We start from the raw sequence: 13,494 nt of genomic DNA on the forward strand, positions 1-13,494 counted from the left end.
CATTATAGTTTTTTCTCTCTCTCCCATTCCTCTTTCTTTTTTCTTCTAATTTTGCAATTGTTTTTATGCAAATAAATAAATACATTGCACAAGCCTTATCTGTCTGCTCTCTCTCTTTTAACTGTACTCTTCCCTTTCTTCCTATGCTTCAACATTCCAAAAAATATCAAACACAATAAAAACAGATTATGACTGAAATGCCTGTCAACTCGACCCAGCTAAAGTGTTAGTTTATGATTATTTCAAGGGTATTTATATTGTCACTGATTCTTAAAGACTAATGGGATTTTGATTGGTTTTTGTCCTTTATTATCAAAGAAGAACAAAATGGCATCACTATGTTTGAGAAAAATTACAGTGTGTCTGACTGGGGCTGATCGGACCAATACAAGCTCGGAATGCTCCATCTCAGGTTGGGCACAAATAGTCCAGGGGAATACCTGGGGTGTTTAAACTTATGTAAGTCATGTTTCCTTTGAGCTGCTTCAGTTCTGCCTTCCTCATAGAGTGCAGCATCCTCACTGACAGTGGTCCTGTGTCAGTCAAATCTAAAGTTCTTTAATGAGGTCTTCAGGGTGTCATGGACTCACTTCTTCTGACCCCCCTTGGGATTTTAATATAAAAAAGAAAGAAACTTTAATTATGATAAGTGGTAGGGCTGAAAATTTTTAGGCAGAGATTCCTAATACCTATTCGGGTCTTACCACTAATGGTCACCTACTCTTAAACCCACAAATTGTATTGCACATATGTATGTACATGCATAATTTGTTCCTGTTCAGTCATTTCAGTTGTGTCTGACTCTTCATGATGCTCTGAGATTTTCTTGATAAAAATTCTGGAGTGGTCTGCCATTTCTTTCTCCACTTCATTTTACAGATGAGGAAACTGAGACTCAGAGTATTAAGTGACTTACCCAAGGTCAACAGCTAGTGTCTTCCTGACTCTATTGAATCAACTAGCTGCTCCTTTACATTTATAGATACAATAAGGTTTAAAAACTAGATATTTAATCACTTGCCTTGCTTTTTCTTAAGTCCCTGATTTAAACACACACACACACACACACACACACACACACACACACACACACACACACACACACACAAACTCACATTCCCCCCGGTTCTGTTTCTGTGTCTGTCTCTGTTTCCGCCTCCTCCATCTCTCTGTCTTACTCAGTCTCTGTCTCTCTCACATACGTTACCAGAAAAAAAAGACTTCTTGGCCCTTCCTAAAAGGGACTGAAATGGAAACATAGGCTTTATTTTAGGAAGGTTTCCTAAAAAGCTGATTGCTTCATGTTTTCATTGTGCTGTTCTAACAGCTATGTTTTGACTGTTTCCTAGGTGCCCCAATCCAACTGTGTTTCATTCACAAATACACATACATCTTGCTGTATCTGAAAGATTTCTCAAGCACCCACAGTGCTACAGTCTGCTTATTCTGGCAACATTTTATTCTGAAAAAAAATCAAATTTCTTTCAATTATCATAAAAGAAATTTGACTTCTTTTGGTATATTAATTGCATTGGCACAGAACCCCACCCCCACCCCCTCTCCCCCACCTCCTTGTAAGCTGTCCCAGGTTCCAGGTACTTTGTGCATCAGAATTAGTTTACAAGCCCTGGCCAATATGTTCATTTTTACTACTCAGCCAGAGGTCCCCCCTGTTAAAAAATCAAAGGCATTTAATAAAATAGCATACTAATTAGAGTAGCAAACAGAACATTTGCCCCATAAACCCGGAACTTATTCTCCCACAAATATATACATCTTTAATGAGAAGAGTGAACATATATAGGTATCATATATGAGGCATAAACATGTGGAGAACACATGTGGCCAGGGTACATACCTGAAGGGGATAAGTTATACTTCCAGTTCTGCTGAGCTACCATTATCTTTGGATGATGTCATCACACTCCTTCAGCCAGTGTCTTAGGAACTCCATCAGCCACAGGCTCTTCCAGTCACAGGCTAAAATGTTCTTCCCTTCATAAAGGCTGTTCCTAGAAGGAAGCAGATTTTTCAGTTTAATATGACATGTTCTTTGAACTCCTTTTTTAACTTTACTCTTCCAAACTGTCTCCTCTGGGCCTCTCAGTTCAGCTCTAATATTTGCCAAAAATCCATCTTAATTCTTTTTTTTCATACCCAGCCCCCAATTGGAGAAAATACGTACTTTCTCTAACAGAAAGGGAGCTAACTAAAATGGTGGTGTAGAAATTATTTTTAACCTCTTCTGCTCAATGCAAATTATAAAGGCTGATATCTTTCCTCCCACTTTCCCCTAACAATAAATCATAGTTTAATTTCTTTAGCCACATTGTGTATTTACAGTAATACAGAAAATAGAGATTTTTAATTCCTGTGAAATACAAAGATCCATAAGAATTGTACTAACATATTAGCATCTTGTCCTGGAAATTTCCTGAATATGTTAACAGAATTCAAAGAACCCACTTGATAGCTTATTTTAAATCATCTGTCTTTATTTTTTCCAACTAGAAATTTCTGGGAAATGGGCCAGAGTTGTTCTTAAAAACAGATGTTTATCTCCTTAAATAAGTGGTCATGGATTGACTTTTATATTAAGATAATACAAGGGTCATTGATAAATACAATCATTTAAATAATTGTCTCTCTCAAATGGGGCACAAAAGAGGTAGACATGTTCACCAAAGGTGTTTGCCACAGTTGTAAAATATGTCTGGAAGAGAGATTCCCTATAGTTGAAGAGATCTTCCAGATTTCCTAATTTGTCAATGACATTATGTTAATAGTTGCAAGCCTCAGAATACTAGAGGGCTTCCTCAATGAGATCCATAACTATTCAAAAAATATCAATCTAACAATCCCTACAGAAAAAACCTAATGAATAAAAAATGACTATTGTTTAGATAATCACATGTAATAAAAGTATATATAATTGACACTTATATAATTATAATATATAATTGTGATAAATATAATGATTATATAATATATAATACACACATTTGTATACACACATATCTTAGATAAGGACTATAGTGGACAAATAGCTTGATCTATAATTGTCTAGAGAGGAGGCAGAATTGCATTAAGAAAACAACTCAGTATTCTCAATGATCCCAAACTGCTCTTTAATCCCAAAACCCTTACTTTTAGCACCCCAGTCTCTGGACTTCCTAATACTGAATTCAGTCTTAGAGTCAGTCCTATAAATCTTCTTCTGAAAAAATCTTTCAAATATTGTTTGACTCTAGTTTATATCTAAATCTTCATAGATCTAGGTAAAATGGTCTCACCTCCCCTAAAAACTCCCATGAACACAATACATATTGGATATAGAACAACTTCAATTTACTGTACAAAAAATAATGAGAAGATATAAAAGACTCTCAGTAATCCATAAATAATACAATTTTCTTCTGTCTGTGATGAGTCCCACCTTGCTCCAAAATTCTATGCAGAATTATAGCACTACTCTGTGGTTTTGAAATTCACTCAGAAGGGAAAATCACTAGTCTTACTAGAGAAACAGTTTCCAAACATTCCAGTGAGCTTTGCATTTTCCCCAAAAGAGTGATATAGGCTTCCAGAGACAACCTCTCCAGGAGGGAAAATAAACTCAGAATTATTAGATCTATAGGCTATCCCAGGGTGTCCCACTTTTATCTCAAAGATTCTTTATTTTTTTTATATTTATTATTCTCTTTTTGTACAAATGATGTTTTTTTATACATTAATAAAATATTCTTGTTTAAGAGTAAACAGAATACCCCCTCCCCCCACAAAATATAGACTTGCTTGAGCGATAAAGTAATGGGGAGAGAAAAAAATTAAAATTAAAAAAATAATAGTAATAATTTAGGTATGGCCAGGAGGCGCAATGGACGGAGCCCCAGCCCTGGAGCCAGGAGCACCCAAGCCCATATCCGGCCCCATACACCCAACAATCACCCAGCCGTGTGACATACAAGCCACCCCAACCCCAATGCCCTGCAAAAACCAAAAAAAGGAAAAAAAAAGACCCAAAATAAAATAAAATAGTAATAATAGTAGGGGTAGCTGGGTGGTGGACAGATCATTGGCCCTTGAGCCAGGAGCACAGGGGTCCGAAACCAGCCTCAGACACCCAAAGATCACCCTGCTATGCGGCTCCAGGCAGGCCACCCAGCCCCATTTGCCCTGAACCCCCTCAAATAATAATAATAATAATAAAAAATGTGCTTCAGTCTTTGTTCCAAGACCAACAACTCTGTCGCGGGTGGATCACATTCTTTATGGTAAGTCTATTGCAAAAGTTACTTCCATATTTTTCCACTGTTGCCATTGCTGATCGCAACTCCCTCCTTTCTTATTTCTCCACTACCATGTACTATATTTTCTCTCTCCTTTCACTCTGACTCTGCTGTAGGGTCGCTGAGTGACACAGCAGACAGATCCCTGGTCCTGGGGTCAAGAGGCCCCGAGCCCCCCACCACCCCTTAGGCCCAGCATCCACCTGGCCCTATAATCCCAGACAGGCCATCCAATCCCAGCCCCTTGCTAGAAGTAAAAAGGAAAATGTGTTATATCTGACCACTCTCCCACCATGGTCCATCCTCTCCTCCATCAGTCACATCTCTCCCTTTCCCCCGTCCCCCCCTTTTCTTCTTACTCCAGATGCCTATACCCCATTGAGTATATATGCTGTTTCCTCTCCTAGCCACCTCTGATGAGAGCGAAGATTCCCTTATTCCCCCTTGCCTTCCTTGCTTCCATATCATTGCAATAGCTCATTGTAATAAAGAAAAAACTTATTATGTGAGATACCTTGGCCTATTCCCCCTCTCCTTTTTCTTTCTCCCATCACATTTCCCTTTTTTTCTATTGACTCCATTTTTACATCATATTTTATCTTCAAATTCAGCTTTCTCCTGTGCTTCAACTATAAAAGCTCCCTCTACTTGCTCTATTAACTGAGAAGGTTCATATGAGTATTATCAGTATCATTTTTCTATGCAGGAATACATGCAGTTCATCATTAAGTCCCTCATATTTTCCCCCCTTCTTCCAATCTCCATGCTTCATCTGAGTCCTGTATTTGAAGATTAAACCTTCTGTTCAGTTCTGGCCATTCCAAAAGGAACATTTGGAATTCCCCTGCTTCATTGAAAGTCCATCTTTTTTCCCCTGGAAGAGGACATTCAGCCTTGCTGGGTAGTTCATTCTTGGCTGCATTCTAAGCTCTTTTGCCTTCTGGTATATTATATTCCAAGCCCTATGAGTTTCCAATGTAGTTGCTGCTAAGTCCTGTGTGATCCTGACTGCAGCTACACGATATTTGAACTGTGTCCTTCTGGCTGATTGTAGTATTTTCTCTTTGACTTGGGAGTTCTGTAACTTGGCTATAATATTCCTAGGGGTTGGTTTTTTGGGATCTCTTTCTCGGGGGGATCGGTGGATTCTCTGCATTTCTATTTTGCCCTCTGCTTCTAGAATATCAGGGCAATTTTCCTGTAGTAATTTTTTGAAAATGATGCCAAGGCTCTTTTCCTGATCATGACTTTGAGGTATTCCAATAATTTTTAAATTATCTTTCCTAAGTCTGTTTTCCATATCAATTATTTTTTCAATGAGATATTTCACATTTTCTTCTAATTTTTCATTTTTTTTTTTTGGTTTTGAAGTAATGAATCCTGGTTTCTCGTAAATTCATCAATCTCCCTGAGTTCCATTCTTTGTCTGAAGGATTTGTTCTCCTCAGAGAGTTTTCTTATCTCTTTTTCCATCTGGCCAATTTTGCTTTTTAAAGCATTCTTCTCCTCAATAACTTTTTGAACTGTTTTATCCATTTGACCTAAGCTGGTTTTTAGCATGCTATTTTCTTCAGCATTTTTTTGGATTTCCTTGACTAGGCTGTTGACTTCATTTTCATGTTTTTCCTGCATCTCTCTCCTTTCTTTTCCCAGTTTTTCTTCTAACTCCCTCATTTGATTTTCAAAGTCATTTTTGAGCTGTCATAACCTGAGCCCAATTTCTGTTTTTCTTGGTGTCTTTAGATGCAGGAGCTTGTGCTTCCTCATCTTCAGACTGAGTATTTTGATCCTTATTGGGCTCATATGCAAAATATTTCTCAATGGCCTTCCTCTTGTTTCTCTGCTTGCTCATTTTCCCAGCCTGAGCCTGGTTATGTGGTGCTTCCTGAGCTTTTGGGACACTCCCACAAGGGTCTCAGTGTGTGAGGCTCTGTCCTCCCTCCTGGTCTGTGAATGACCATAAGCACCTCCCTCTGCCACGGGCCGAGGTGGGGGGGGGGCCCTCCTCTTCTATTGGGGGCCCTAGACTGCAATCAGGATCTGAATGTGGTCAGAACCCCAGAGTCCTGTTTCAGAGGCAGAGGACAGAGCTCTGCAGTCTCTCTCTCTTCACTCCCCTACCTAGGTTCAATAGGCTCATGCCCTGGGGGCCCCTGCTTATGAGCTCAGCCTGCTTCTTTTCCTGGATCTAGGCTGCCAAAGGACCACTTGCTTTGTGCCCTGAGGGCTGGGCTTGACATGCTTCCTCTGGCAGAGGTTCCCCGCTGTTCCCCCAATTTGAGCCCAGTGTTCCCCAGGGCATAGCTCAGGAAACTCCCCCACTGCTGTGAGCCATGGCTCCCAGTGCCCTGGGGCTGCCTTCCAGAGGCTGAAGTTCTTTCGCTTGGGAGGGCCACCCCTCTGGCGGGCACCCCTCCAACCCCGGGGAGCAGAGCCTTTCTGCTCTTTTCCAGTTTACCTTGAGTAGGAGAACTGCCTCACTGGGTCCCTTTGTGGGTTCTGTCTCTCGAAAGTTTAGTTAGAGTCCTTAGCTTATGAGTTTTATGAGAGAGCGCCTAAGAAATGTTGCTGTCTTGTGGCTATCTTGGCTCCGCCCCCCCTCAAAGATTCTTTAAGCAAGATATCACTCAATATGGTGCTGCCCTGAGGTCTTGGAATTCCTGGAAAAGAAATATACTTAGGGTGGGTAGACTGGCAACTCCTTCCTTATCAAACTTCACTGTCTGAATAGCTCTCAGTTATAGATCAAGTAAGATCATATCTGTAAAGTGCTCAGCATAGTGCTAGGCAGATCCAAGTCTTTTGTTTAGCTCTCATGGTCTTAATCCCTTGCTGTTCCTCCAGAATTTTTTTTTTGAGGGGGCAGCAATATGTTTAACTCTTTTCTTCCCAAGATACTACTGAATTCCAAGAACTCCCCTTGTCTCAGTAGAAGACTAGATTCCTGGTGATCATCTCCATTTTAAAGGTGAGGAAGCTGAGACAAATATAGACTATCATAGATAGTAGAGTCAGGATTCAAATACATCTCAAACCAGTTTATCAACTTGATCTCCATCTTAACTCCTCAGCCACATTTGAGAATGGTCATAACTTTGATCTGATCAACACCCATAAATACTCCATGCTCCATAACTCTAAAATTCATTTGTCCTATCAGAAGATCATTCTTTCTGCCTCACCCCTAACAACCCAAACCTTTCATTCAGGATCATACATCCAGTTGCTTTACCCATGTCTGTTTTCTCCTTTTCTCATTCTCTGGTTGCATTTTTCTCATTTTAGTTGACAGTACAACCCTTTGCCCCATCATCAGATAGGTCTTGCTAGACCCCAACTCTAGCTTAACTTCCTCCTTCCACTGTCCATTTTCTATATTTATACTCACATGCTGCTCCTGAAAAAAGTAATGCAACCCAGCCTAGGTTCATTACAAGCTTGTTACCTAATCTAAACTAGGCTCTCACTACTGCATAGTAGTCCTTTTATTCTTCCCTAAGTGACAATCATATTTTCTCATATATCTATTTCCAAATCTTCTCTTTCCTCAGACAACTTATACTCTCTCCTTTCAGTAGAGCTCTAACTTCACTTTTTTTTATTGAGAAAAAAGTGACCATCTTCCATGAGCCCCCTCTTCTTTCCTTGCTACATCTCAAAACCCTTCATCATGACTCACCTCCTTTTTTCCACTTCTCCACATTTTTCCACAGTAGTGTATTCCTCTTTGCCAAATCTAACCCTCCAGTCATGACCTGGATGTTACCTCCTTCCACTGCCTTCAGAAGCTTGCTCCCTTGATAATCTTTCTCTTTCTCTCTCCTCTCCCAATACTGTTTTCCCTGTCACCTACAAACATATTTCAAGTGTACCCAATCCTTAAAAAAAAATCTTCTTTAATCTTGCCATGCTCTCAAAATAACATCCTATATGCTCTCCTTTTTGAACTCAAAATCCTATGGAGAGTCATTTATATTGTTGACATCTTTTCTTTAGTTCTCACTCACTTCTCAATCCCTTGCAATCTGACTGTGACACTACCACTAAATGAAATGCTTATTTCCAGAGTTGTCAGAGTTCTCATCTGCTACAAGTCAAAGGCTTTTTCTCTTTCCCTATTCTCTTTTATCTCTCTGAAGTTTTAAATACTATTAGTCACACCTTCTTCTTGGATCCTAACTCTTTTCTTGTCTTCTGTGACATTTCTTTTTCCCCCTTTTTCCTAATTTCTTGTCAATTCATTCTTATTCTCCTTCTACCAAATCTGTAGGGCACCTTGGTGATGCAATGGAAAGAAGCAAGACCTGAGTTCAAATTCATTCTCAGCTTTGAGAACCTGGACAAATAACTTTACCTCTGTCTGGCTCAGTTCCCTCATTTGTTAAAATGGGGATAATAAAAGCACCTACTTTCCAAAGTTGCTGCTAGAATCAAATGAGATAATATTTGCAAAGTGCTTTGTTTTTGTTTTGTTTTTTGATTTTTAGGTTTTTGCAAGGTAAATGGGGTTAAGTGGCTTGCCCAAGGCCACACAGCTAGGTAATTATTAAGTGTCTGAGACCGGATTTGAACCCAGGTACTCCTGACTCCAAGGCCGGTGCTTTATCCACTATGCCACCTAGCCGCCCCAGAAAAGTGCTTTGGAAACCTAAGTGTTGTCATTTTATCATTTGGGGTTCAGTATTGAACTTTCATCTCTCTACATATATATATATATATATATATATATATATATATATATATATATATATATTAATCCTTGATTATTTGATCAGCTTCCTTGGGTTTAGTTATAATTTCTTATGTAATTGACTTCCAATCTATCAATCTAATCCTAGGTACATTTTCAGATGAATTATTACCTATCCAATGGTCATTTCTACCTGGTTATGTCATAGACTTTTTAAACTCAACATATCTAAAATGGAACTCATGTATCCTGAAAAACAATTCCTTCTCCAAACTTCCCTATAGAATTGTTATTGAGAATCTTATTACTCTTCTAGTCATATAGATTCACAATCTTTGAGTCTTCTTTGGCTCTTTCTCCCCCTTACTGATAGAATCAATCATTTACCAAGTCTTTATAACATCAAATCTTTCCACAGCATCCATCATAGTTCACCTAAGTGGCACAGTGGATAGAGCACTGGTCCTAGAGTCAGGTAAAACTGAATTTAAATCTGAACTAATTGTGTGATTCTGAGTAAGTCATTTAATTCTGTTTGCCTCTGTTTCCTAATCTATAAAACGAGCTGGGGAAGGAAATGGCAAACCACTGCTGTATCTTTGCCAAAAAAACTCCAAATGGGATCACAAAGAGTCAGTACTACTGAAAAATGACAAGAAGAATAGTTTTCTAATTGGTTTCTCTGCTTTTCAACCCAGTCTCCACACAGCTCAGACATTTTATCCTATTGCTTACAAATCTTCATTGGTCCACCACTGCCCCTAGGATAAAAGGCAGAGTCTTTAGTCTGCCATCTAAATTCCTTCACAATCTGGTTTCCATCTGTCTTTCCAACTTAATTTCACACTATTGCCTTTCCAGCCATCTCCATTCTAATCAAAATGGCCTGCTAGCTCATCTTTCTATGCCTTTGTACAAGTGGGTTCCCAATGTCTGGAATGAATTCTCTCATTTCTCCCACATCAGAGAATCCCTAGAATCCCATGTAGTACAGTTTAGATGCCATATCCTTATATGAGGCATTTCCTGATCTACCCAGTTACAGGCTCTCTCTTTTAAAAATACTTTTTATGTACTTTGTATTTACTTCTTCGTATGTTATATCCCCCCACCTCAACTGAATGTAAACTGCTTGTTTCATCTTTATCTTCATATTTTAAGTTTCCAGCATAGTATATAACTCTACCACAAGAAATCTGAATGATTCAGAGAATTAATAGACTTATGTGAACAGATATAAAATGAAGAAAATGAAAACATTCAATTTAATAAATGTTTAAAAAATTTGCAAGCATTTCTTTACTTTTTGCCTCATTACAAAAGAAAAACAAAACTTTAAACAAATAACCACAGTTAAACAAAACAAACTCTCATAGTGCCATGTAATAAAATTATGTCTTATTCTGCATATTTAGCCTTTTTATCAGTAATCAAGTAGCATACTTTATCATTGGTCCTCTGGAAATATGGTTGACTGTCACCTAACGAAGGTAATGGACTCAGAGTATCGACTAACTGAACTATGGTAATAAGGTTTTAATTGATTTCTCTGTATTTAGTCTCTTCCTATACAATCTATGCTTTACATAACTACCAAAATTTCTTTCTAGGCATAGAGCTATATCTCTCTTCTGCTTAACCCCCTCCCCCAGTGTCTCCCTATTTTTTCATAGGATTTAATATTCAATCCTTGGCATGAAATTTAAAAAATTTTTCCTTTTTTAAATTAATTAAAATCTTTCTTCTTTCCTTCATTTTCCCTTACCATTGGGGAAAAAAAGAAAGCACTCATAACCCATATGCATAATTCAAGTAGAATGAATTGCTGCATAGCCATATTCAAAAAAATTATGTCTTGATCTGTATATCCTGAGTCTTTCACCTCCTCTTATGATCAGTTATTGTTGATCAGAATTTCTAAGACTTTCAAAGTTGTTTGTCTTTACAATGTTGTTATTGTATTAATTGCTCTCTTGGTCCTGTTCACTTCATTCTGCCCAAGTTCATATAAATCTTCCCAGGTTTCTTTGAAACTATCCCCTTCATTATTTCTAAGAGTATAATTTGGCATGACATTTAAAGTTCTCCACAATGACTCCCATTTAGCTTCCTAGCCCTGTTGCATGCTAACACCCATCTATTTTCTAGGTAAACTATTCTACTAGCAGTGCTCAATACTTTTATCTCCATTTATCACCTCTGTGCATTTGCACAAACCATTCTCCTACCTATAATGCACTTTTCCCCTTATCTCCGTGTCTCACAATCCTTTTCTTTCAAGGATTTACTCAGTTGACAACTTTTCTATAAAGCATTCCTTGACTTCTCCCCAGGTTACTGTTTCTCCCTGCCAAAAAATTTTTCTTCAACTTGATTTGTGTATTTATTTTATCCATAACATAAGCTCATTAAAGCAAGGAATGACTATTTCATTTTTCTCTTTTAGGATAGTTTCTTTTACATGGTTGGAACGTAAGAAATCTTTGTGGAACTGAAAAAAAAACTTAATTGAAGGTATAAAGGATTTTAGTGAATGAAAATCTTAATATGTTAGCTAGTAAGCTGTGGTTGTCAAAAGAAACTGTGAACTGGGTCACTAAGTGAACTAAGAGGGTAGGGCATTGGGCCTTGGAGTCAAGAAGACCTGAGTTCAAAACTAGACTTAGTCACTTACTGTGTGACCCTGAACAAGTCACTTAATGCTGTTTGCCTCAGTTTCTTCATTTGTGTAAGGAGCTGGAAAAGGAAATGGCAAACAATTCCAGTATCTTTGCCATGAAAACCCCAAATGGGGTCAGGAAGAGGCAGAAACAACTGAAATAACATAATTACAACTATGGTTGGCATTAATAAAAGCATAATGTTTAGATGGCGAGAAATGATTGTTTTGTATTCAGCTTTAGTCAGAACATACTCATAATATTGTGTCTATTTCTAGGCATCACATTTTAGAGAGGCATTAACAAGATGATGATGATGATGATGATGATGATGATGGTCCTTCATTCTCAAAGAAGGTCATGATATCAGGTAATGACAAGCACATGAAGTGGATTTAAGTGAGGGTTGCTAAATCACCTCCAGAGCCATCTGGATTTAGTGGCCAGATATGAATCAGGATGACTGGAGATGGCCCCTGGGTGCAAGGCAATCAGGATTAAGTGATTTGCAGTGTCTGAGACTGGATTTGAACTCCTGTTCTCCCAAATCCCATGGGATTTGAACTCCCATGCTCTATCCACTGTGCCACCTAAAATACATTCAGAGAAGGGGTACCAAGATGGTGTGGGACCTCAGAATTGAAGAGAACACTTAGAGAAGATATGATTACTAGCTGTCTTCACATGTGTGAATGACTATCATGTGAAAAAGAATTATTAGACTTATACTGCTGGCTTAAACTGGTAGCAGTGCTAAAGGTATAGATGCAAATTTTGACAGACTATTAAGAAAAACTTCCTAATAGTTAAAGTGGTCCAGAAGCACAATGTGCTGCTTCAGTAGTCAGTAAGTTCTCTATAGCTGGAAGTCTTCAAGTAGATGATGCCATGCTGAGAATATTGTTAAATATAAATTAGTACTGGAGTTGGGCCAGGTAGACTCTGAGTTCCCTTCTGATTATGATTTTGTGGTTTTGTAATTTAACTTTTCAAATCCTGTTGTCATCTATTATCAAAAACTCAAGGTCATTACCTGATTCCTCTAAGACCTTCCCCTGACCTACTTTATTTTTTCGTCTTTCTTCATTTTCTACTTTGCTCCCCTCTCCATCTCACTATCCAATCATTCTATTGTCCCATCCATCTCCTAAGATGTGTTATCATATAAAGTATTTCCAGTGATTTGGCTCTTAAAACTATCTAACTTCCAATGCATCTCACTATTCCTGAAAAATCCCACTTCCCCCTAGATTTACCAAAATTTTTAAAGAAGTGACAACTTGGGGTGGTTAGGTGGTACAATGGATAGAGCACTGGCCTTGGAGTCAGGAGTACCTGAGTTCAAATCAGGCTTCAGACACTTAATAATTACTTAGCTGTGTGGCCTTGGACAAGCCACTTAACCCCATTTGCTTTGCAAAAACCTTAAAAAAAAAGTGACAACTTTTCCTGGGCCTTTGAAAGAACAGAATGTCCATCATATTACAAATTTAATCGGTCGGTTCCTAACTCTTGATAGCTTCTTAGGTAACTGTCCTTCATTCAGACCAGCACATAAAGAATATCAAGATAACAGAACCTAAAAGTCAAACCAATCTGTAAATAATCAAAATATCTTTTTTTAATCACCGATTAAATTTGTATTTTCAACCTTTATTAATTCACTGCCTACTATGGGATGTAAGACATTGAGAAAGATACAGAAAAAAAAGACAAAAGTGCTTTGCCCTGAGTTTGTCATTCCTGAAAGGATGAAACAAATACTCTATGACACAAGTATATTAATCCTGTACTTCCAAGAGTGGTACAAAGGGTTCCAGGGCTTCTGAGACTCGCACGCAGATTCTTCCAGCTG

Source organism: Macrotis lagotis, chromosome 4 (genome assembly GCF_037893015.1).
Source record: "Macrotis lagotis isolate mMagLag1 chromosome 4, bilby.v1.9.chrom.fasta, whole genome shotgun sequence".
NCBI lineage: Eukaryota > Metazoa > Chordata > Mammalia > Peramelemorphia > Peramelidae > Macrotis > Macrotis lagotis.